This window comes from Carassius auratus, chromosome 43 (genome assembly GCF_003368295.1).
Source record: "Carassius auratus strain Wakin chromosome 43, ASM336829v1, whole genome shotgun sequence".
Lineage (NCBI taxonomy): Eukaryota > Metazoa > Chordata > Actinopteri > Cypriniformes > Cyprinidae > Carassius > Carassius auratus.
This window is the reverse complement of record NC_039285.1, coordinates 19,920,383-19,944,542: the sequence shown is the minus strand read 5'-3', so window position 1 is coordinate 19,944,542 and position 24,160 is coordinate 19,920,383. Positions and strand designations below refer to the sequence as shown.

At 37.6% G+C, this 24,160-nt stretch overlaps 3 long non-coding RNA genes across 3 annotated transcripts in view; all 3 read right to left on the bottom strand.

Annotated features, from left to right (window-relative positions):
• Positions 1-336: 336 nt before the first annotated feature.
• LOC113061856 (uncharacterized) overlaps positions 337-24,160 on the bottom strand; it is a 32,392-nt gene continuing 8,568 nt past the window's right edge. Inside the window, exons 2-3 of the long non-coding RNA XR_003278449.1 lie at positions 567-601; positions 337-398 (exon numbers count right to left, since the gene is read on the bottom strand). This is a non-coding gene — a long non-coding RNA (uncharacterized LOC113061856). The remainder of the gene's footprint in view (positions 399-566; positions 602-24,160) is intronic.
• Positions 1,453-1,775, bottom strand: LOC113061858 (uncharacterized). Its single transcript, XR_003278451.1, has 3 exons — positions 1,715-1,775; positions 1,601-1,625; positions 1,453-1,502 (listed from the first exon to the last, which is right to left on the bottom strand). It is a non-coding gene; the product is annotated as an uncharacterized LOC113061858 (long non-coding RNA).
• On the bottom strand, positions 9,575-11,630 carry LOC113061855 (uncharacterized). Its single transcript, XR_003278448.1, has 4 exons — positions 11,568-11,630; positions 10,986-11,132; positions 10,487-10,617; positions 9,575-9,805 (listed from the first exon to the last, which is right to left on the bottom strand). It is a non-coding gene; the product is annotated as an uncharacterized LOC113061855 (long non-coding RNA).

Here is a 24,160-nt window from a genome sequence, read left to right as displayed (position 1 = left end):
GTACATTTGTGAAAACACTAAAACACTGCAGATTTAGAGAAAAAAATAAAACAAACATCAGTTTGTATTCTAAAATTTGTTACATTAACAATATTCATAATGTATTTTGGTATGAATGAGTTGTAAGAATGTCCAGTCTTGAAAGATAATTTACAGCAATGTTTACATGAAAAAAAAAATTGTGCACAGTGACTAAAGTGATAATCAACAATTAGTCAGTAGTTCAGTCTCATAAAAAAGTGACAATAAACAGATTACAAAGAGATTAAAACAGAAACGTAAAAAAAGACCATAAAAAGCAACATTTGTAAAATAGGAAAAGCAAAGATAACCCCACAAAGTTGCAGCAGCATAATTTAATCATACTGTAATGCTTCCCACATCATTATACTCTTCATCTGTAAAAATAAAAGACATTTGTGTTATGCAGACGAGGCTATTCACTGTAATTGCACATCACAAAATGACTAAATTTCTGTGTATATATTACTGTGTTTTACAATACTGTAAGATTGCTTCAGTAATTACACAGCATTAACTCATTCATTCATTCAGTGCAGACCTACCACTTTCAGAGGAATCAGCAGACTCTGAGGCACTCCTGAGTCATTATGGACATTGATTTACAGCATTTGTGTGGAAAAAGTCAATAAATAAGGAAAAAAGAGAGAGAAACTAATCAATCATTCATATGAAAGCTAAAATTGCAACAGACAAGACAAAAGACGTGAAATCAGTCAGAGGTATGAAAAATAAGAGATGAAAACAACACAAAGATAAAACAGCAAAAAAAAAAACATATTTATACATAATTAACTGGCTTACCAGACAACATGTTGTGTGTCACCAGTATCAGATGTGTGAGGATTGTTAACTTCTGGAAGATAGATTTGAAAATTTAAGATATGAAATAAGAGAAGGAGAGAGTCGAGAAACTGGTGTTTTAGGGTCTTTAGTCCAACTTTGAAGTTATCTGTATTGTAGGATTAAAGTATACTCCTAAATGCTTACAAATGAACATTTAGCAGATAAATAAATAAATGAATAAATAAATAAATATATATATATATATATATATATATATATATACACACACCCTTACACCGTACACCTCGTGTTCTAATCTTAAACTTTTGTGCTCCACAGAAAGTGGTAAGGGTAAGTAAATGATTGCTTCATTTTCATTAGTCATGGATGAACCATCCCTTTAAAATATGTACTACCACCACTTTTTTTTTATTGTACGAATTCATATGATATCACCACATCATAAAATTGTCAGATTTTCTCATGAGATCAGGCTAACTTTGCAATGTAGGAAAGTTAATAAACAAGTTAATAGAGTTAATAGAAATCCATGAGCTCAGTTGTTATGTATAGTGACAGCATAGCCAAACCTTCTGTTTCCATAAGGAATAATCCAACAAGAAATAATAACCATTAAATGAATACCTTCGTGGAAAATTTCTGTTCCTCTGAGCTCTGTCTCGTTATTCGAAGATCTGTTGATTTAGGAATGCATTAAAATTGTTCTAAATCTAATATCTTATATATTTACATTTCTAATTTACTTTAATTTCTTGTAATTTTTCAAACTGACCTTTCAATGTTGATTCTAAGGCATCCTACCAGAAAGAAAATGAGTTTTAGGATTTAAACAGAACAATTCAACAAAATTGAATGTCAGTGTTTGCAGATCTAGAGAAAGTGGTACCTCGTTTTCGGATCAGTGCCGAGATTCCCAGCAACAGACTGAAGAGCAAAACTATGATAGAGTACCTTATGATGACAAATATGACTTTGTCAATGCTGCTATTAGATGTCGCTGTCAAAACACAAAAACATCTTATTTTGACAGTTAACCTAATTCTTATAGTTAAGTAGTGTAGTTAACTATAATGCTTTATTTATATTGAATGTATATACTTGTAAAAGGTATCTTCAGGTAATATAATATGTATGAAATAAAAGGCTATACCTTTTTCAAGTTCAAGAAAACACTTTTTACAATGAAGAACACTTAAAAAGTGTGCACTGTGATTAGGATGTATGAAATGTTTTATTTTAAAGTACATTTTAAATCATTGTTTAAAAATCTTTAGTCATGTTTTAATGCACTTACTTTGTTGTGTTTAATATTATACTAATGCACATGTAAATAAAGATGTAAAACTAACTTTAATGTGTGTTGTTAACTATTAAATTTAAAGTTAATATTTTTTAAATGCACTAAATTACAACTTTTTCATTTCAAATGTGTAATTGCAAATATATGTAAATAAATGACATACACGTTTCAAGTGTACAGACGGCAACACACTTTAACCATATTGTAGACAACAGAATTATGAAATTGCACATCGCTTAAGTCTTAATTAAGTGAGTTAAAAACAACTCTAAATTTCAGCTAATATAATAGCTGCATTTAATATAAACTATAAAAACATCTTCATGCAATTGCAATTAACATTGTTAAGTGCCTGAAAACATTACATTCAGTTTGCACTCAAGTATATTCTTTTAAAGTACATTATTTCTGTAATAATTACTATTTTTACAACTTTCACTGAACTGATAAAATTATAATACTTAATTGTAAATTGTTTTGTTTTGTTTGTCCCCTCCCATTCTTACCAGTAATCTCAAGATTGACTGTAATATTTTGATGAAGTCTCATTCCATGGTAAGGGAGTATGTTTAGGAATACAACACAACTGTATGTCCCAGCATCTTCAATCCTGACATCTCTGAGGCTGAATGTTGTCATCATCTTCTCTGTGTCCCAAATATTAACTTCAACAGGCGTTCCATTTTTGATGAGATAAGCCCAAATCATGTTCTTGGACTGGTTTTTGTGTAAAGGTTTGGATGTCGAACAGTTAAACTCAGCATCACTTCCCACTGGCACCTCAGGTTTAAGTAAAGTAATCTGTGTATAAATTAAAGATTCTGTGGCGAGAAAAAGAGCACTTACGATTAAATGTTGTAGTGTATCCCTTAATATGACAAATCAACCTACCCCACATACACATACAAATATTTTCAGTATCAAACATTTCTCTCTTATTAAAGGCAATTTGTAAGTAATATTTTATCAAACATACTCACAAATGTAGGCAAACAGTGCTGTGTATCTTACCGATCACATTTATGAAGATGTAATTTTTACCATATCCTGTCACTTTGGTTATTTCCAACTGCTCTTCTGAAAACACACAGCTGTAGTTGCCTGAAGCGTTCATTTCTATTCTCTGTATTTTAAAGGTGGTGTCTTGTCGAGTTGTCCCTTTTTTCATACGAATAGCTTTACCATTTTTACACAGATATGAATAAACTGCCTTTTCTGTAAAGCCAAATGTGCTGCAAGTAACCTCCAGTCTTCCACCTTCTGGAACTTCTGTATTTTCACTGTAAATCTTAGCTTGATGAATCTTTTGACCTGAGAAGGTAAGAAGTTTGGGACATTTTCATCCTGATAAATACAACAGTACATTAGATGAGTTGTTTATTAAGTGTATTATTGGAACATACCTTGACATTTAAGGAATAGATTCACTGTGATATCTAAAAACAATAATATATTTTTTAAACCAACACCACCAGCATTTGTGGAGATTTCATTAATTGATCATTAATGATAGATTAAGTAATTTCAGTACTTACATGCAAAGAGAAGGACACCAACCATGGCTGCTTAGATTTTATTCACTTTCTCTGCACAAAATAATTGAGTTTCCCGTAGCTTATGACCTATATGCTATTACAGGGTCCCTGCAGTGAATAGAATAAGGCAGTGCTTTCAGTAGTAATAGACATGCTGTGAAGGTGTTCTAAATGGGGAAACATTGTCAAACAGTGCTAACAGATGTACAGTATTTTACATATAAAACATTTAGGTAGAACTACATACATTCAATATTCACCACTCACAATGGATTTCTCAGATCATCATTCATCATCATCAATCATTATTCCTCAACCTAAATTTCAAAATAGTTAATGTCCTTCTGACTGCTACTGTATATCTATGAATCCACTACTGATCCACACAGAAATGTTCACAATCTATTTTTGTTTTTTAATTTTTAGAAAGTGATAATTTCTTCCATAGTAACAATAACAGTTATATATATATATATATATATATATATATATATATATATATATATATATATATATATATATATATATATATATAATCTTGAAAAAAAGCCTGTCATTTAAATCCTTAACAGTAAAGTGAACTGAAATTGAAACATTTACTTTTTATTTAAACTACGGTTCCCCACAGTCAGCAGAACTGAGAAAAAAAGAGTTTATTACATTTGAAATCTGGATATTTACCTTACTACTGGGGGCCTTTATTCACCCCTCAAAGCAGTATTGGGACGTTTTATCACAGATACGTCCACTTTATTTCACTTCTTCTGAACAGTTGACAACAATCACCCACTTACCCCTACAGAAAGAGCAGGGATAATTTGTAATATAATTTTGATTGGATTTTTCTGAAAGAGGAAAGTCACATAGTGTCACAGTGTCTGGTCTGTGTATCCCTGGGTGTCCACTAGTGGTCTCACTTCCCCATATAGTCACCCCACTGCAGGCACTACATTTCCCACAAGCCTTTGTCCGATTATTGGATTCTCCTAAATAAAACACTGCAAATTGGATCTCTCTGTTTGTGTGTACGTTCGTGACACATAAACATAGGATGCCTCAAGGGGGACAAATAATCTTGATTTACTTTACTTTTACTATTTAAAAAATATTATTTCTTATTACTTTAAAGGTCCCGTTTTACGCGCTATTTTGAAGCTCTGATTGTGTCTACAGCGTGCAATATAACGTGTTCTTGTTTCGCGTGTAAAAAAACACAGTATTTTTCACACAATTCACCTATGTGTATACCGCTGTTTTCACTGTTATAAAAACGGGCTGATGTCTTCCTTGTTGCACCAACTTAAATAATAAAATACACTTACCGGTTGTGGTCTATAAACAACACCTTCTCCAGATAAAGAGGGAACTGCTTCATCTTTCAAGAATAATCTTTGTGCGAATCCGGCATTAAACTGATTGAGATTGAGAAAGTTGTCCTGAGCAAGCTGTCCTCAGCAAAATTTGCTGCACATAGTTTTACATGTGGATTATAATTTTCCGAAACCGAGTTAAACATAAATTGTAACCATTAATCTCCAAGTACAGCGTCCCTGGGAAGCCCAAACAAAGATTATTGGACTCAGAGATGAAAATAACAGCATTTCAACGACATGGCGACAAACACAGCTCTTCTTTCTTCTCCATCGGAGCGCAACAAGGCCACGCCCCCCTTTTTGTGAATTCATGTGGCCGGAGGTTAGTCAAAAAACTGTTTTAGTGACGTCATTACTGCAGGAACTAGAGGGATGTAGTCCATACGGGTCGTTTTTTGTAGGCGAATTCTGTTAAATAAAATATCTCGCTTGACATTGAACTTTGAGCTTTAGAATTTTACAGATATTATTTATACTCTAACAACAACATTACACACTAACTAAAGTTTAAAACATGGAATCATGAAGAAGGGGACCTTTAAGTTTGGGGTGAAATATAACCTGGAAATGTTCTTTATAGATTTAATGAGATTCACCTCTTTATTGTAAGTCAGTTTGAAGAACATCTCAGTTACATTCGTCTCTTTGTCTTCGAAGCATAGTATTTTGCATATGCAACAGGATTGGGTGCTGATGCAAAAACTATTGAAGATTCTTAGAACACTAACATAGATGTTGCATAGATATATACATATAATATACTGTGATGAATGGGGCAGGGCCAAGAGCCATGGGAACGGAGCAAGGCTGGTAGAGCGACTGATAATGAGCGACACCTGTGCCACTAACTGGGCTTGAGTCCCACGTAGGAGCTCCAGATGGATAAAAAGAGGAGTGATGACAGTGAAGGACAAGAGAGGACCAGACCTGGACTGTTAATGTTGTGGTTTTATTATATTTTATGCGGCAGTCGTTCCTGAGGGATGGTTGAGGAACAAGAGATTCACTGGTTTGATCAAGCCTTTTAACAGAATTGACTCAAGAATTGACGTAAGAATTAATAATTTGCGAATGGGCATCACTTATTGCCAAGAGAAATGTATATGGCGCATTTAGAATAAACTAAAGCATTTATAACTTGTATTGCATTAAGATAAAGTAATGAGCGCAGTTTCGTCCACAACAACGAAGTAAAAGTACAGATTTTTCCCCCAAAAAAGAGTAAAAGTACCCATCTTTAAATATACCCCAATAGTATTAGTTACCCAAAAAATTTACTCAAGTAAATAAACATATCACAAAATTATTATGATGATTTGATGACTGATTTAAGGAAACAAGAAGTTCTTGAATATCACAGTCTTTAATAAACCACTCACAACATAGAAGACACCGGAAAAGACATTCAGAACCAACAAAACTAATTGAATGAACAAGACCTTAAATACACAGACAATTAAAGGACTAATGACTAGACACCTGGATTCAAATTAAACATCAACAAGAGGAAGAAACTGGGTCACACAGAGCAAAAACACACAGAGACAGCCCATAACCCTGACAATGACTTAATCTATACTGTGACTAAACTTTTCAGATGGAAGGTGAGTTATATGTGCTGTCTCTACCCTGGTATACAGGTATGCCACTACATACAGTATCACATGGCATAATGCAATGCAAAATTTACATTATTTCATATAGCCACTTTATTTGAATAATTTTGGATAACTATTGCATAAGATTTGGATATTATCATTATTCTGTCTTTTCTGTTTCTTAAATTATGTAAACCTGTTTGTCAGTTTAGCTGGGGAGGATCAGTCAATGAATACCTTGACACATTTGTAGAAACTAATGCTAACCAGAATGCAGTACATCACCACTCCAGAATTTGTGCAGCCTGGACATCAATGGAAATGTGTGAAAACTGTGTGGAATGGACAGAACAAAAGAACAAACAGAATAGAGAGGTCTTTGAGTTTCTTCTGGCTGTGGCAGGAAATGTGGTTGAAAATTGGGAGATTTCCATTCCTCTGCTACATGTATTATAAAAGTTTTAATCAAAAATTTGTAAATATTGTTTAATTAAATTTTGTTAATCTTTTCCCATGCAAACACTTTTTCCATGGCCTGGGCGCTTTTCTTCCTCATCTCTTCTTTCAGCTCCCAACTGCCATGGGCCGGTTGTGACAACACCTGGAAGACGTGATAATCTAAATAAATAAACAATAAACCCATCTGCTGCTCTCTGATGAATATAAAATCACAATATCTAATTTTTTATTGTATTTATTTATATTTTTTCTTAGGTGACTGTGTAAATCTTGCTGCAAAGCATTTGATCCTCAACCGGGCAATGCTAATTAATTCAACTCCTGTAGCTACTGAGTTATGGGAGTAAATAATTACAGTCATACAGAGTTTTGCAAGAACAATGTGTACATCAAAATAAAGTGTTAGAAAACATTAAACAGACAGTCTATTAATACTCTAATGACTGGTAGTTGACACGCAATTGCAAAGTAACTTATTGTTAACAGACTGTCTAAAGCGGGCATCACCAAAACATAATTATATTGTTTATGACATTCTTGGGAAGTGGGATGAGCACATATATAGGCAGGTGAAAAGTGACTGCAGCTGGTGGTGGTGATCAGGTGAGTGGTAATTAGTGGCCACGCCTCCAACACAGCCAAGTACACACAGAGGGCATGAGCCAGCAAATTCAAGATGGAACAAGTCAATGTAGTGAGATTTCTGGGTATGTGGATGGATTATAAATTAAACTTTGGAGTTCATATTCAGAATTTGATAGAAAAGTGTAAAAAGGAATAAATGTCTTAGGATGCTTGTCAGGTGTGGATTGGGGAGCAAGTTGCCAGTAACTGAAAATAATTTATTATGCAGTGATCACGTCAAATATAGACTATGGAAGTATGGTTTACAGTTCTGCGAATAAAACTTTACTTAAAAAAATACAAGTAATACAAAATCAGGCATTGCCAATTTGTTGTGGAGCATTTAGATCTTCTCCGGTAGTATCATTACAAGTTGAATTAGGAGAATTATCATTGGAACAACGCAGACTTCAATTGAGGATGAGATACTGGTCTGGTGTATGTGGACATCTGGAAAGTCATCCAGTAAAAATACTTTTGAAGGAATGTTGGGAGTATGAATACAAAGAAACAACAAGCTTTGTTTGGGTAGTAGGGAAGGAGGCAAATAGCTTGGGATTGAACAAATATTTAATAGCCCCTTCTGTTCCAATACCAGCAATTCCCCCTTGGATTTATCCTATGCCATTAATTTACTTACAAATACATAAAGAAATAAATGATAAAATAAGCATAACAACTAAGTTAGTAGTTAAACAGTATGTAAATCGAGAATATTATTCAGTATCACAGGTATTTACAGATGGGTCAAAGGAACCAGAGTCTTGTAGAACAGCAGCAGAAGTATTCATTCCTACATTTAATATAACAATTGCAAAAAGATTATCGGATCATGTGTCAGTATTTACTACTGAATTACTAGCTATCATATTAGCACTACAGTGGATTGAAGAAGTTCAACCCTCAAGAACTGTGATATGTACGGATTCAATGGCTGCTCTCACTAGTCTTATGAGTGGAAAATCGAAATCTCGACAAGATTACATATTTGAAGTTTTGCAAGGTTTATTTAGAGCAAGGCAGTTAGGGGTATTGGTATTCTTCCTCTGGGTGCCAGCACATGTGGGTGTGGATGGTAATGAGGAGGTAGACAAGTTGGCAAAGAAAGCATTAAAGCATCCACAAATAGAAATTAATGTATCATTAAGTAAATCAGAAATCAAGAGATTAATAGCAATTGAAATTAGTAAAAAAAATGGCAAAAGATATGGAATAATGACTCTAAAGGAAGACATTTTTATCAAATTCAGGAAGGGGTTGGAAATGAAAGGAAAAGATATGGAAATAGGAAAAAATATGTAATTATTAATTGGTCACACTGCATTAAATTATAGTCTTTATAAAATAGGGAAGCATGATACAGGAAACTGTGATAATTGCAGGGAGTTAGAAACAGTCCAGCATATTCTTTTTAGAATGTGCTGCATACCGTATGAAAGGGAGAGACAACAGTGAGTGAAGTGACATTCAGCCAACTATAGTGACCCATACTCAGAATTTGTGCTCTGCATTTAACCCATCCGAAATGCACACACACAGAGCAGTGTACACACACACACACACACACACACACACACACACACACACACACACACACACACACACACACACACACACACACACACACACACACACACACACACACACACACACACGGAGCAGTGGGCAGCCATTTATGCTGCGGCGCCCGGGGGTTCGATGCCTTGCTCAAGGGCACCTAAGTCGTGGCATTGAAGGTGGAGAGAGAACTGTACTCTCACCCACAATTCCGTCCGGCCCGAGACTAGAACCCACAACCCTTCAATTGGGAGTCCAACCCTCTAACCATTAGGCCACGACTTCCCCAACAGTTAAGTCAAGAGTTAGGAAGGATGGGAGTTAATACAATTTCAATAAAAGTATTACTAGGAAATGGGACAAGACAATCAAGAATTCATGAATTATTATTTAAATATCTAAATAAAACAGGAATAGTAAATAGAATAAAAAATAAAAAAATTCTTCCAAAGCCAAGTACACTCCACACTCCAGATCAGTAGGTGGTGGAAATGCACCATTTATGTTGGTCTGCCAATCCGCCATTAAACACTAGAAGAAGAAGAAGAAGTAAATTCAAGAACCGTGACAATAAGGTCATGTTGTGGTACAGTGTACCACTTTCAATCACTGGAATATCATCATATTTAACACTTTTTTTTTTAGTAACTAGCAACTCTGCAAATCTATCAAATCTGTAACAATGTATTATATATTGAAATTGTGGTGTGTAGGTTTGGTTGGAGGTTGGCGGTAGGATCTTATTTTCCTACAGTGTGTCTGTTGGAACTCTCAATGTGTTGGCAAGCTACAATAAATAACAACAACTGCTACAGGTTAGTATTTGAGCTTTCAGTAAAATAACAAAGAATAGATGAATCAACAATTAAAAAAATTATCTATATTTGTATTGGTCTATTAGAAAAATGTTCTTGAAATATATGTATACTGTTTCATGTGATGCTCAGCGAGAAAATGCAAGACAATGAATGACGTTATGTGGATGTGTTTTTATAATCAATGTTTATCAGGGACAGCTTGTGGCTTTGTTTTCTGAACACATACATCAGATTAGTGGCTGTCTTTGCTGTGTTAACAGTCTTGGGGAATCCCCATTACAGAGGTGACAGGTAATGCAACATTCATGCAACATTCAAACACACTGTATTAGGAGAATTGAAAGCATAATGAAATGTGGCAAACAGAGACTGTATTAAAGTAATGAGTACTGACTGCATCCAACATCCAATCCCACACTGTCTCTGACAGGTCCAGGACTAGTGCTCATAGATTATCCCCAGGCAGTAGTCATGATGTCTCTCCCTCAGTTGTGGGCTGTTTGTTTCTTCATCATAATTATTTTGCTGGGGCCAGATACAGGTGAGATAAAACAGACAAATAAGTTGTAATGCCTTGAACTGCAAATTACTATAAATGTTTTTTTATTACAATATAAAAGCAATAAGGAATTTAAATATAAATACAAATGCACTAATTTGCATTTTCTCTGAATGATAGTTTAATATTTATATTTAACACTTATATGTAACTAAGATTATATTTACATTAAATATATAGTTTTCTTTTACAAAAAAAAAAAAAAAAAAAAAAAAAATTTACTAAATGATTATTTAGGTAAATTAGATAATTTGGTGTTTGTTGGAAAAACAGCTTTCAGTGCTTTGAAAGGATAGCACCCCCAACAATAAAACTTATGTCATTATTTACTCACTCTCATATTCTTCCATAACTATATGACTGTCCCTTTGAAGTTTGTTGCAGTGGAAGCCGTCACGACATCAGTGATGGATCTGTTCCCAGTGATTCTGCACAGGGCAGGACGGGGAGAAACATTCCTCCTGCTCTTCTGTTTCACTTGCTTCTTGGGCCAATTCATCATAGTTACAGAGGTCAAAGGAGAGTGTTTTGTGTTATGAGAGTAAAATGAACAAAAATTAACTGAGCCTACAGTATAAAGGCCTACTGTTAAAAATCTCAAATTTGAAAGACCGAGGGTCTGTGCAATTTTATTTCTTTAATTTGCATTGTATATTATTAACACCACAATATCTTAATCTGTTGTTATGTTATACTGTGACCTGCAGGGGGGGGGGGGGTGTATGTATTCCTGTTGTTTGACTACAATATGCCCTTAATGGTAAATCACACAGGCTATAAACCTTAACATCATTAAAGCCAACAGAATACAACATCAATGCTGGAAAGCCAAAGAAACTAAATCCTCTACACACAACTTATTTATCATATGACAAAATCAAGCCCCAACCACTTATTCGTGCTGTGCTGGAAATACCTGACTCCTCTCATGTCCCTGGTAAGAATCTGCAGTTCATTCATCTGATTGGGCCTGATTTTTCCTATATTGGATAATAATAAAAGGCAATTCTTAAGCAAAACCAACTAATTTTATTTAAGTTCTTGCTATACCTTTTCTTTTGCATTATTTTTCACTGTTTCTTTTTCTCCTTTGTTCATTCACAGGTGTCTTTTGTCTGTTCTATGGTGGAGTACAAGCCCCTCACTTTTAACCACTAGTAAATACAGTATATACACAGACTGGGCATATGTACTAGGCTGATTACTTGCCTTGTCCTCCATTGTCCTGGTGCCTGGATGGCCATTGGGTCAACTGTTTGCTGGTGAAGGCAGTCTGAAACAGGTGAGGAGGAAAACATGTTCATCCCTGACATTGATTAGATAAAAATGCCAAGATACATGCTAATCTATACAATTAATCAAGATAAACTATCTAGTCCATTTTCAAGTACTGTTCAAGTACCTAACTATTGTTTGCCCCATGTCTGTCTGTCTTGACAGCATTTGCATCACCTGTGTCAGTATTTGTGTAACAGAAAATACCAGATTGGTTATTATGAGGTATTACCATTATTTAAGGCTACGTTCACACTGCAGGCTGAAACGACCCAATTCCGATTAATTTTTTGCAGCTATGTATTTTTTTTTTTTTTGCAGCAAGACCTGTATCTGATCTTTTCATGACAGTCTGAACGACACAGATCCAATCTTTTCAAATGTGACCCAGGCCACTTCGGTATGGGGTCCTGAATTCGATACGTATCCGATCTTTTGAAGTGCGACCTCCGTCTGAACGGCCAGGCCACATGTATATCCGACCCGTACGTCATTGATACGCTACAAACATCATAATTCTGCGTTGAAGTAGGCGGGAACGAGAAGAGCCACTCACATCAGTATCCCACCAGTATCCCATCTTCGAAATGCAGGGAACAAACAAAAACACTTCAAATAAACTCCATCCAGTGGTCTCTTAATACGTTTTTTTTTTTGGTAATCGGTGCAGGGTTGTCTTGCCCTGGCAACCAAAAACACTTCTTTTGTGACATTTCGTGACGCTCTCGCTCTGATCAGTGAATGTCTGTGCTCTCAGTGCTCTGCTCTACGGGAGCGCGCGCTCTTCCGGCAGAAGTGCCCTTAGGACCCATATAAGGAAATTCCGCTCCAGCTAACGTCACACAGAGCCATACTCAAAAAAAAAAAACTTTCCAAAACTTGTGACAAACCGGTTTTTTTCCCAAAGTATGGCTCTGTGTGACGTTAGATGGAGCAGAATTTCCTTATTTCCAAAGAAACATGGAACAGAGACGAGATGGACAGGACTGTCACGGCAGGATCCTGACAATTTAGGCTAATAACATAAAAAAAAAAGATAAAGAAATGGTGTTGAAAAACAAACGTACAACTTGATTTTTGAAACTTTGTCCATGTTTAGCATGGGAATCCAACTCTTTAACAGTGTAAAAAACTCAGTATGCATGAAATAGAATTTCACCCCCCCTTTAACAAAATGTAGACTGGAACAGCTGGGGGAAATTGCAGTGAAACGGTTCAAACAGATGGGCAGGGTAGACAATACAGGCAGGAGGGATGACCACTGAGACGGTCCAAGATGACCACGGGCCCAAGCACAGAGTAGGCAGCTCCAGAGGAAGGGCAAGGTAGACACAGGAAACCCGTAGCTTCAAGTGAAACTCAAACGTCACCAGTCTAGTCGCCAGGTAGAGACTCACGAGACCAGAGACTTGACACGTGAGAGAGGTGAGCTGCTTCCAGGCAGTGGGGTTCAGTGGCCAGGAAACCGGAGTGTGGGCAAGACAGGACAATACACAAAAACAAGCAAGACTCAAAATGACACGGACCTTTGAAAACAAAATTAGAACAAAGTAAAAGAAAACCAAAAGCTATCCAAAGATATGATCCAAGAGTATGAACAAAAACAAAATCCACTTATACATGAATAGATGAAAATCTAAATCAAATGAGAAACAAAACTAGATTAGAATACACAAAAATATTTCTTTCCTTTTAAACTAGACAAAACTAAAGACCAAAAAGGATATAAATAACTAGAAAAGAGATCAAAAATAATGATCAAGCTCAAAGGGATAAACTCTGGGCCAAGAGACAAGTAAACACCAAAAACGAACCAGCAGAGACACAAGGAAAGAGAACCCAATATATAGAACAGTACACATGAGGATCAGGTGAAAAAAATCAAGCAGACAATGGCTAAACAAGGGGGCGTGACCAGGGGTAACAAGGAGGTGGGACAAGAGAAGCACGTGGCAGACACGAACAAAGACAGAACCATGTGCTTAGACACAAGACAAACAAATAAACATGAAACAGAGACAAGATGGACAGGACTGTCAGGGCAGGATCCTGACAATTTAGTCTAATAATATCAAAAAGATAAAGGAATCATGGAGTTGAAAAACACCATGAAAAAAAGAAAAAAAAACTCACCTTTCAGTTCACCAACAACTCCACTGACCAGTAGCCACTGCACGATAAACAAATCCAAGTCGGGTATGACACTTTTTGAGGTCACCTTGAAACATTTCCATTGTGGTCAGTGCTATTTGCAGCGCGTTTGTTAATTGCATGTGTTGTGAGGATTTTCAGCGCATTTCGTTAATGCATGTGTTGTGAAGGATTTGCAGCGCGTTTCGTTTATGCATGTGTTGTGATGATTTGCAGCGCGTTTCGTTTATGCATGTGTTGTGATGATTTGCAGCGCGTTTCCTTTATGCATGTGTTGTGATGATTTGCAGCACGTTTCGTCATATGCATGTGTTGTGAAGGATTTGCAGCGCGTTTCGTTATATGCATGTGTTTGTGATGATTTACAACACTTGTGTTGTCAAACTGATGAAGATGTTTTCTTCTTTTGCTGATGTTTTTTCAATTTGCATGTGTTTTCTTAAGTTGCAGCGTGTTGAGCTGTCTCGGCCACCGTAGTTTTGCCACATCGACACAGTTATTGAAGTGAACTGAATCAACATTGAACTGACTTGACATCAGTAAAAACACTATTGCATTCTATAGAGCTTCTTATAGCTGAATTTAAACTGATTCATAATTGATTAACTTCACACAGTTATTGAATGGAACTGACACTAACTGTTGTCTATTTACAACTGTTTTACAGCAGAATTTGAATTTGTCTGACATTTTGAAGAAGTTTGCATTATGGATTCTTTTAATTTCTTGTTTATTACTGTGAAGCTGCTTTGAAACTATCTGTATTGTATAAGTGCTATATATTTATAGTGATAATTAGATTAGAATTTTGTCATTGACAAATTCAAAACAACACAATTAATTCTTACTGGAATAATGGAATATCTGAATATCAGAGCTTGAGCATTTAAAAGTAAAAAAAAATAACTTCTGTTTGTAATGTGCAGATATACTCGATCAACTCTAATAAAGCTCATTTGGCACTGTTATTGGATCTCCAGCAGCTGTTGCTATCATGCTAACATCCTGTGTGATCACATTTTCCTCTCAGAGTCTCTACAGTCACTAAGGGAAACGCACCATGATTAGCTTAACACGTGTTCATTTCTGTGGGGGCAGGCAGAATTATGAATGTAGATTTATGAATCTCTGAGTGTTAAATTGGTTTAGATAATTTGTTGTGTTACCATTACTGGTGGGAGGGATTTTCTTTAATGTGAAATGTCATACACTATAGCTCTGTTCCCAAACCCAGTTCGTTGTCTGCTACCTACATGCTGTTGCATCTGATGAAAGCATCCTAACTGAAATGTAACTTCAGAAGGGACTAATTTAGAATGCTTTATATATGCAGTCGACTCCACAATTGATATAAGCACAAATGATTTCAAAGGAGACTGGTGTAAGAATGTTGCTAAACTAACAATAGTATTCCATTTTCATACACTACAGACCTATGTCTGTCTTGTATGCAATAAATATGTGTATGTACTGTATGCATTTTTTTCAATGCACACAAACCTAAACTGCATCTAAAAATAATCTACTGTATAATTCTTTGTTTTGTTTTTGTTTTTTGGACGAATGCTTCAAAAAATTCGAACTGACCCTCTGATGTCACATGGACTACTTTGAAAATCTTTTTTTTTTTTACCTTTCTGGATATGGACAGTATACCGTACACACATTTTCAATGGAGGGACAGAAAGCTCTCGGACTAAATCTAAAATATCTTAAACTGTGTCCCGAAGATAAATGGAGGTCTCACAGGTTTGGAACTACATGAGGGTGAGTTATTAATGACATTATTTTGATTTTTTTGGGTGAACTATCCCTTTAAAGACGTGTGTCAGATCTGCATCATGCTGAGCATCGGCAGCTCTTAAAGGGACAGCAGACAAAAAAAAAACATAATAACCAGCTGGTGTGATGTCTGGTAATCAATGGTAGCTTTAAGTATTCACCTATATTTGATTTAGAATTTATTGTTTGATAACTATTTTCAATTTCTGTATATTTCCTACTTACTGAAGGGCACATATACATATGACATTATAACAGGTATGTGAAGATTGTTTTAAGTTCACTTAAAATAGAAGTTATTGTAAGTAGTATAATACAAGTTAAAATTGATAGCTTTGTAATGTTGAATGGCTTATCAATGGTTAAATATTAATGTTGGGGGGGGGGACTATTTCAGTCGCCGTGATATTGCCAAGTAAGCTATGTTCCTGGATCAACATTACTGTCCAAAAATATAGACTTAACCCAATCCCTACCCCAAAACTAGGGGTGCTCCGATCATCGTTAATGCGCATCTCGTCAGTAAAGACGGTTATCTAATCAGCGGTTAATTGCATCAGGTGCGTGGTTTCACATAGAGCAGCTGTTACTACACAGAGCCGTTGTTAATAGAGAAGATGCACCAAAAAACGCTGAAAATGAAGTGGATTTGCGCATCTTCTCTATTAACAATGGCTCTGTGTAGTAACAGCTGCTCTATGTGAAATCCGGCACCTGATGGAATTAACCGCTGATTAGAGAACCGCTTTACTGACGAGATGCGCATAACGATCGGCCGATCGTGATCGGAGCACCCCTACCCAAAACCTAACCCTACCTATAATTTATTCCTAAAATCAGTGTGAAATGATAGTTAATTAACTAACCCTGATTATAAGCCTAAAACAGTTATCCCTCAATTCTGATTGGTTGATTGGAATGTTGTACTTGGTGAAACCACGTTCACTGAAATATTTCATAGAGATGTCAGAATTATACTGGCTTTCAGTCATAAAAAAAAATATGTCATTATATAAATATTAAAAATATACTGTCTTTATTAGACTGAAAAATCCCCACCACTGAGGAAAAATGAAAAATAAAATATTGTATGTATATTTTGAAGAATGGTGGTAACCAAACAATTTAAGTGATCATTGGCTTCCATTGCAGGTATTTTTTTTAAAAGTCCTAAAATAATTATATAAATTATCTATATATAAAATTATAATCCCTTTCTGTAACACTTTCTATGAAGCCTGTATTTATAATACATTATAAGGCTATTGATAAGGAATTTTAATAAATACTCAATGCATTATAAATAACCTAATAATATGTTATATCAACTTATGAATAATCATAACAGCAATTATAATGCAGCATAATACCTACGTATTTGTGGTTATAAGTTTACCATACTAAAACTACTTCATTTACAGTATAAAGGACTGTATCATATCTTGACACTGTTCTGCACAGTATTTTACTACAGTTTGTGAGTGGTTAGATGTTAAGTGTTATTTATGTGTTTCCTTTGGGTCTTATGTCAATTAATTATTGTGTGCTTAATACTCCAACAACTGAAAAAATGCAATATTTTAAATGGTTAAATTCTATTTTGATAAACCCCCTTAATCAGTCGACTATAAGCTATTTTGCAACTACATGCCAACTAACTCTAATTAGAGTATCAGTATGCTCAAAAATGGTAGAATCTAGTATGGTAGAATAAACTGATGTACTTGCAAAGACACTTATAGTCAGTTTATCTGTTGGTTGACCATCAAAATAAAGTTTTAGCATATATTTACAGTATCAGACATACTTATAATGTCTAAAGGGCACCATCAAAATAATCAAACTGATAGCACAATAAAAATAGTTAAAACAAGTGTGTCATATTACACATTCATCTGATCTGATATCTGATCCTATGGCTGTTTGAGAGAGAATTTTATTATTATTACTACTACTACTACTACTACTACTACTACTTTTAAGTGGTCTTTGACCATTTTAAGTAAACTAGCATCAGAAAAATCGCAAGATATTGTAACGCCACGCAAGCAGAGGGAGCCCTCTCCCGAGTACTGACTGTGTTCCGCTCCCTCTGCTTCACATGTACTTCCTGTTTGTGCTATATATAAGCATGGCCGCCACCACTATCACGTTGCGAAGTATTGCCAGCCTGTCTGCCTTACGGAGCGTTTTTCCCATTGCCATAGTTTGCCTTCTTGTGTATGATCTTTGCCTGGTTTCCCTGTCTCTGTCTTTGGATTTGCCTACTGTCTTGTTGTTTGGATTGGACTGCCTATCTGTGTATGATTCTCTGCCTCCTACGATTACGAATCTCTGCCTACTGTTTGAATTTGTCATCTGTGGAAGTTATTAAACTGCACATGGATTCTAACGCCGCCTCCGCGTCATTACATAATACTTTGCCACCGAAGAATACAGCAGAGGTAACAGATCTACAGGCCGCGTTGACTTATCAGGACAACGTTCTCATGGAGTACCGCGACCAACTGGCTAAGGCTCAAGTGGCTAACGACTATCTCACGCAGTACATGCGATCGCTACCACCACCCAAGCCCGCAAAGGTACATTTTGCTCTGCCTGATAAATTCAACGGTTCCGCGGAACAATGTAAAGGTTTAATTCGGCAATTTGAGATCTTTTTTATGTATCAGGAGGAAAGCTATGACTCTGATGAGAAGAAGTGTGCGTTCCTCATGTCCTTGCTAACGGGCAAAGCGATCGAGTGGGCCGCAGCAGTTTGAGAAACCGACCGTATGTTACAAACAGTTTTCCCGTATTTCATCAAACAACTCAGGGATGTGTTTGAATACCCTGCAGGGGGCAAGGATGTTTCCACTCAACTAATTCAACTCACTCAAGGCCGCAAATCGGCCCCCGACCATGCCATCGCATTCAGAACAATTGCTGCTCAGAGTGGATGGAACGATGTTGCACTTAAGGTCATGTTTCGTCGCAGTTTAAACCTGGAGTTACAGGCAGAGCTCGCTTGTAAAGGTGTGGACTGTTCCTTTTCTGATTATATTACGTTGGCTATCAGGATCGATAATCTCATCCGTAACCATCGCCCTCAAGCCAAGTTTACGAATGTCATGCCTGCCCCTATAACAACACTGATGTCTGAAACATGCCATGTCGGTGATCATGCCAATTCTGAGCCTATGCAACTAGGAGTTACCAGACTGTCATCTGAAGAAAGATCAAGAAGGGTCACTCAGAGATTGTGTTTCTACTGCGGTAGTCCGGCCCATCGCAACGCAATGTGTCCGCTCAAGGCCCGAAAGGACTACAATGAAAACAGCCGGGTGAGTGTTTCCAAGCACAATGTAAAGAATCTCACTACCATGGTTAAGATATCTACTGAGAATGATTTGTTTGAATTCACTGCACTGATTGACTCCGGCTCGGCATTAAACCTCATTCATCGGGATCTTGCTGATACATACCATATCCCCGTTCTACCATGTGACCCACCTATTGAAGTAAAAGCTGTTAATAATAAACCAATTGGAAGCGGCATCACTCAACAAACACAACCTGTAAAGATGCAGATAGGCCTATTTCACCAGGAAACCATTACTTTCTATGTCATCAATTCACAATGCCATGAAATCATACTTGGATACCCCTGGTTATCTGTCCATGACCCAACCATTTCCTGGCAGAGTGGAGAGATAAAATGTTGGTCACAATTCTGTTTCTCTACCTGTCTGAATAATGTCCTGTCTAAACCTTGTCTCACCACCAGCGTCGAGAGTCCAGAAAGTAAGCCTGTAACCATTCCATCCTCTTATCAGGATCTTAGGGAAGTCTTCAGTAAATCCAAGGCCACTCAACTACCACCTCATCGTCATTGGGATTGTGCCATAGAACTACTACCTAACGCCATGCCACCCAAGAGTAAGATCTATCCACTGTCACTTCCGGAGAGTCAGGCTATGGACGCATATGTTGAGGAAGCTCTCAGTTCTGGATTCATCCGTCCATCTACGTCCCCAGCTGCAGCAGGATTCTTCTTCGTGGAGAAAAAGGATGGAGGTCTACGCCCCTGCATCGACTATAGAGGTTTTGAACAATATTACTGTCAAGTTCCGATATCCACTGCCACTTGTTCCTGCAGCACTTGAACAACTCAGGGAGGCCAAAATTGGATTTGAGAAGTGCATATAATCTCATCAGAATCAGAGAGGGTGATGAATGGAAGACGGCATTCCTGATCACTAGGGGGCACTATGAGTACCAAGTTATGCCTTATGGGCTAGCAAATGCACCTGCAGTATTCCAGTCAATCATGAATGAAATTTTCAGGGACCTCTTAAATAAATTTGTTATCGTCTACATCGATGATATTCTGATCTACTCTAAGACTGAAGAGGAACACAAGGATCATGTCAGAACGGTACTTACCAGATTATTAGAGAATCAGCTCTATGTCAAGGCAGAGAAATGTGAATTCTGTGTCAAGAACCTCATTCCTAGCTTATAATGTCAACCATCAGGGTGTGGAAGTGGATCAGTCAAAGATTAAGGCAGTCACTGAATGGCTACAACCCACCACCGTGAAGGAACTGCAATGCTTTCTATGATTCGCAAATTTCTACTGACGTTTCATAAGGAATTACAGTATCACAGCCGCACCTATGACATCATTATTGAAGGGGAAGCCATCCAAGTTAAAATGGACTGATCAAGCTACACGGGCATTCACTAACCTCAAGAACAGCTTTTCCACGGCACCTACCTGGCAGTAAGAATGGTAAGGCTGATGCCCTGTCCAGAAGGCGTGACCACCCATTGAGCGATAATCAACCCGAATCTATCCTACCATCGTCCATCATCATAGCACCAATCACGAGGGACATAATGGAGGAGATTCAAAGGGAGCAACGTAACGAACCCACACCTCAGGGCTGTCCTGCCAGTCGACACTATGTTCCATCCAGGATTTGACCAAGAGTTTTACAGTGGGTCCATTCTTCACTATGTTCCGGGCATCCAGGTATCTCTCGCACACTACACCTCACGCAGAACTCTTTCTGGTGGCCTGGTATGGTCAAGGATATAGCAAATTTTGTCAAGTCTTGTCCTGTGTGTGCACAATCAAAAACCCCCAAAGAACTCCCATCAGGTTTGCTGCAACCCTTACCGATACCACAGAGACCATGGTCACACCTATCTGTTGACTTTGTCACCGATCTCCCCCCATCTGAAGGTTTCACCACTATCCTAGTAACCATTGACCGCTTCTCAAAGGCATGCAGACTCGTACCGCTGAAAGGTCTTCCCACAGCCATGGATACAGCTCAAGCTTTATGTCTTCAGGATTTACGGTATCCCCGAGGATATTGTCTCAGACCGTGGAACAACAATTCACGTCCCAGGTATGGAGAGCTTTTTGTAAACAGCTCGATATCAATGTCAGTTTAACTTCAGGTTACCACCCTCAATCGAATGGACAAGTGGAGAGATTGAATCAGGAGATCGGCAGATACCTTAGATCCTACTGCGGACGTGAGCAGCATCGATGGTCAGAGTTCCTTCCCTGGGCAGAGTACGCTTAAAAATCTTTAAGACATTCCTTACAGGCCTTACTCCGTTCCAGTGTGTGCTAGGATACCAACCCCCCATGTTCCCGTGGTCTGGAGAACCGTCGCTGGTACCTGCAGTTGACGATTGGATTCGTCTGAGCGAGAGGGTATGGGACAGTGCTCATGTGCGTCTACAAAGGGCTATCAGGAATCAGGAAATTCACTATCAACCGGGACAAAGGGTCTGGCTCTCCACTCGGGACCTCAAGTTGCGGTTGCCCAGCAAGAAACTCAGCCCACGGTACGTAGGCCCATTTAAGATCCTGAGACCGATAAATGTGGTTACTTATGAACTGGAGCTGCCTGTTAACTACCGTATCTCTCCCTCCTTCCATGTTTCCCTCCTGAAACTGTTCCACCCGAATACTGACCCCAACGTCGAGAACCGGGAGCCACCTCCACCGCTGGACATTGATGGAACTCCGGCTTATGCGTTAAAGGAGTTGTTGGACTCCAGATGAAGAGGGGGTCAGCTTCAATACTTGGTGGACTGGGAGGGATACGGTCCAGAGGAGAGATCTTGGGTAACCGCCCACGACATACTGGATCCCTCATTAATTCAGGAATTTCATAGAGCCAGACCCGATCGTCCAGAACCGCGACCACGGGGACGTCCTCGTAGAGCGCCAGGAGGCGCTCGTAGAGGGGGGGGGGTCTGTAACGCCACGCCAGCAGAGGGAGCCCTCTCCCGAGTACTGACTGTGTTCCACTCCCTCTGCTTCACATGTACTTCCTGTTTGTGCTATGTATAAGCATGGCTGCCACCACTATCACGTTGCAAAGTATTGCCAGCCTGTCTGCCTTACGGAGCGTTTTTCCCATTGCCATAGTTTGCCTTCTTGTGTATGATCGTTGCCTGGTTTCCCTGTCTCTGTCTTTGGATTTGCCCATTGTCTTGTTGTTTGGATTGGACTGCCTATCTGTGTATGATTCTCTGCCTACTGTTTGGATTTGTCAGCTGTGGAAGTTATTCAATCAATCAATCAATTAGGGATGCACCGAAATTTCGGCCACCGAAAATTTTCGGCCGAAAATGGCCTTTTCGGTTTTCGGCCGATAGACTTTTATCACCGAAACAACACGGCCGAAATGTTGTGATGACGCAAACAGAAACCGCGACCTGCACGTGCACCTGCATAGCGCAGACCACGAGCTCCACGCGACATTCACTTAACACCAGTGAGAACATTCTCTCTCTTCTTACTCCTTTATTCGCAGCACTAAAGCGTCTCCTAACAAAGAGATTAAGACGGACCACGAAGTGAAAACAAAGAAAAGTACAGTCTTATAGAGTCTGTTAGCACACGTCTCACTGAGATCTTTTCGGATCCTCTGCACTTCATCGCGAATGTGCTTGATCCGCGTTATAATGACCATTACTTGTATGCGGAAATAAGGCAGCGCGCACGAGAAATGATCCAGGCCGCGCAGCATGCAAAAACACGCGTGGAGACGGAGAAGCGCCAAGTGCAGGAGACAGATCAGAGCGCAGAAAAAAGACTGGTCTCTGCACCAGATGAGGGGCATGCACCATCGTTGTCTGATATGTTCAGTGGAATTCCACAAGAAAGTGCCTCAAATAATAATAATACGTTGGCTATTTTGTTCTTATACACACACACAAACATATATACATACATAATATCAGATTGTAGCCATATTTATGCTAGATTTCTGCTTTAATTTGATAAAAATGTTTATTTATGCCCTGGCCCTATTTAAATACACTCTCTCAAATATTTCTCAAATGTCAGGCAGATGACAAGCTCCACTGCTCAACAGCTAGATGGTTATCTGTCTGAAGTCCCCATCCCCAGAAGTGATAACAGTCTTGCCAAATGGAGAAGTGATGCACTTTCTAGTCCTACATAGAAAAATTTCAAATGCACTTCACCTAAATGCACTTTGTTTTTATGAGAGAACTGTTCATTTTAAAACCTTTCTGCAGGCCAGTAGGCCTGTACATTATTATTAAATATACACATGAGTGGGATAAATTTTTAGTTTGAATTTTATTTTATACTGTGCATTGTTGCAATGTGCTTAATAAATATTTACATCATTTGTAATTATGTATTTTTATGTTTTTTTTTTTATAAGTTATGTAATTGTAATTATCTTTGAAACTTTAATATTAATTTATGCAATTGCAATGTCTTAATTTTAGTAAAGTTAGTACACGGTCATAGCAATAAATGCAATGGTACTAATAATTGGGATAATTTATTTCGGTGTTTCGGTTTCGGTTTTCGGCCTTGGTTTTCTCTTTTTCGGTTTTCGGTTTCGGCCAAGAATTTTCATTTCGGTGCATCCCTACAATCAATCACCTTTATTTATATAGTGCTTTAAACAAAATACATTGCGTCAAAGCACTGAACAACATTCATTTGGAAAACAGTGTCTCAATAATGCAAAATGATAGTTAAAGGCAGTTCATCATTGAATTCAGTTATGTCATCTCTGTTCAGTTGAAATAGTGTCTGTTTTTATTTGCAATCAAGTCAATGATATCGCTGTAGATGAATTAAACTGCACATGGATTCTAACGCCCCCTCCGCGTCATTACAGATATGAGACTTATAATACATTATAACTATGAGATAACTATGAGAAATATAATAAATTGTAAAAGTGGATGCAAAATGTTCATTGTATTATAAATCATCATGCTCTTAAAAGCTAGAATCACAAATAA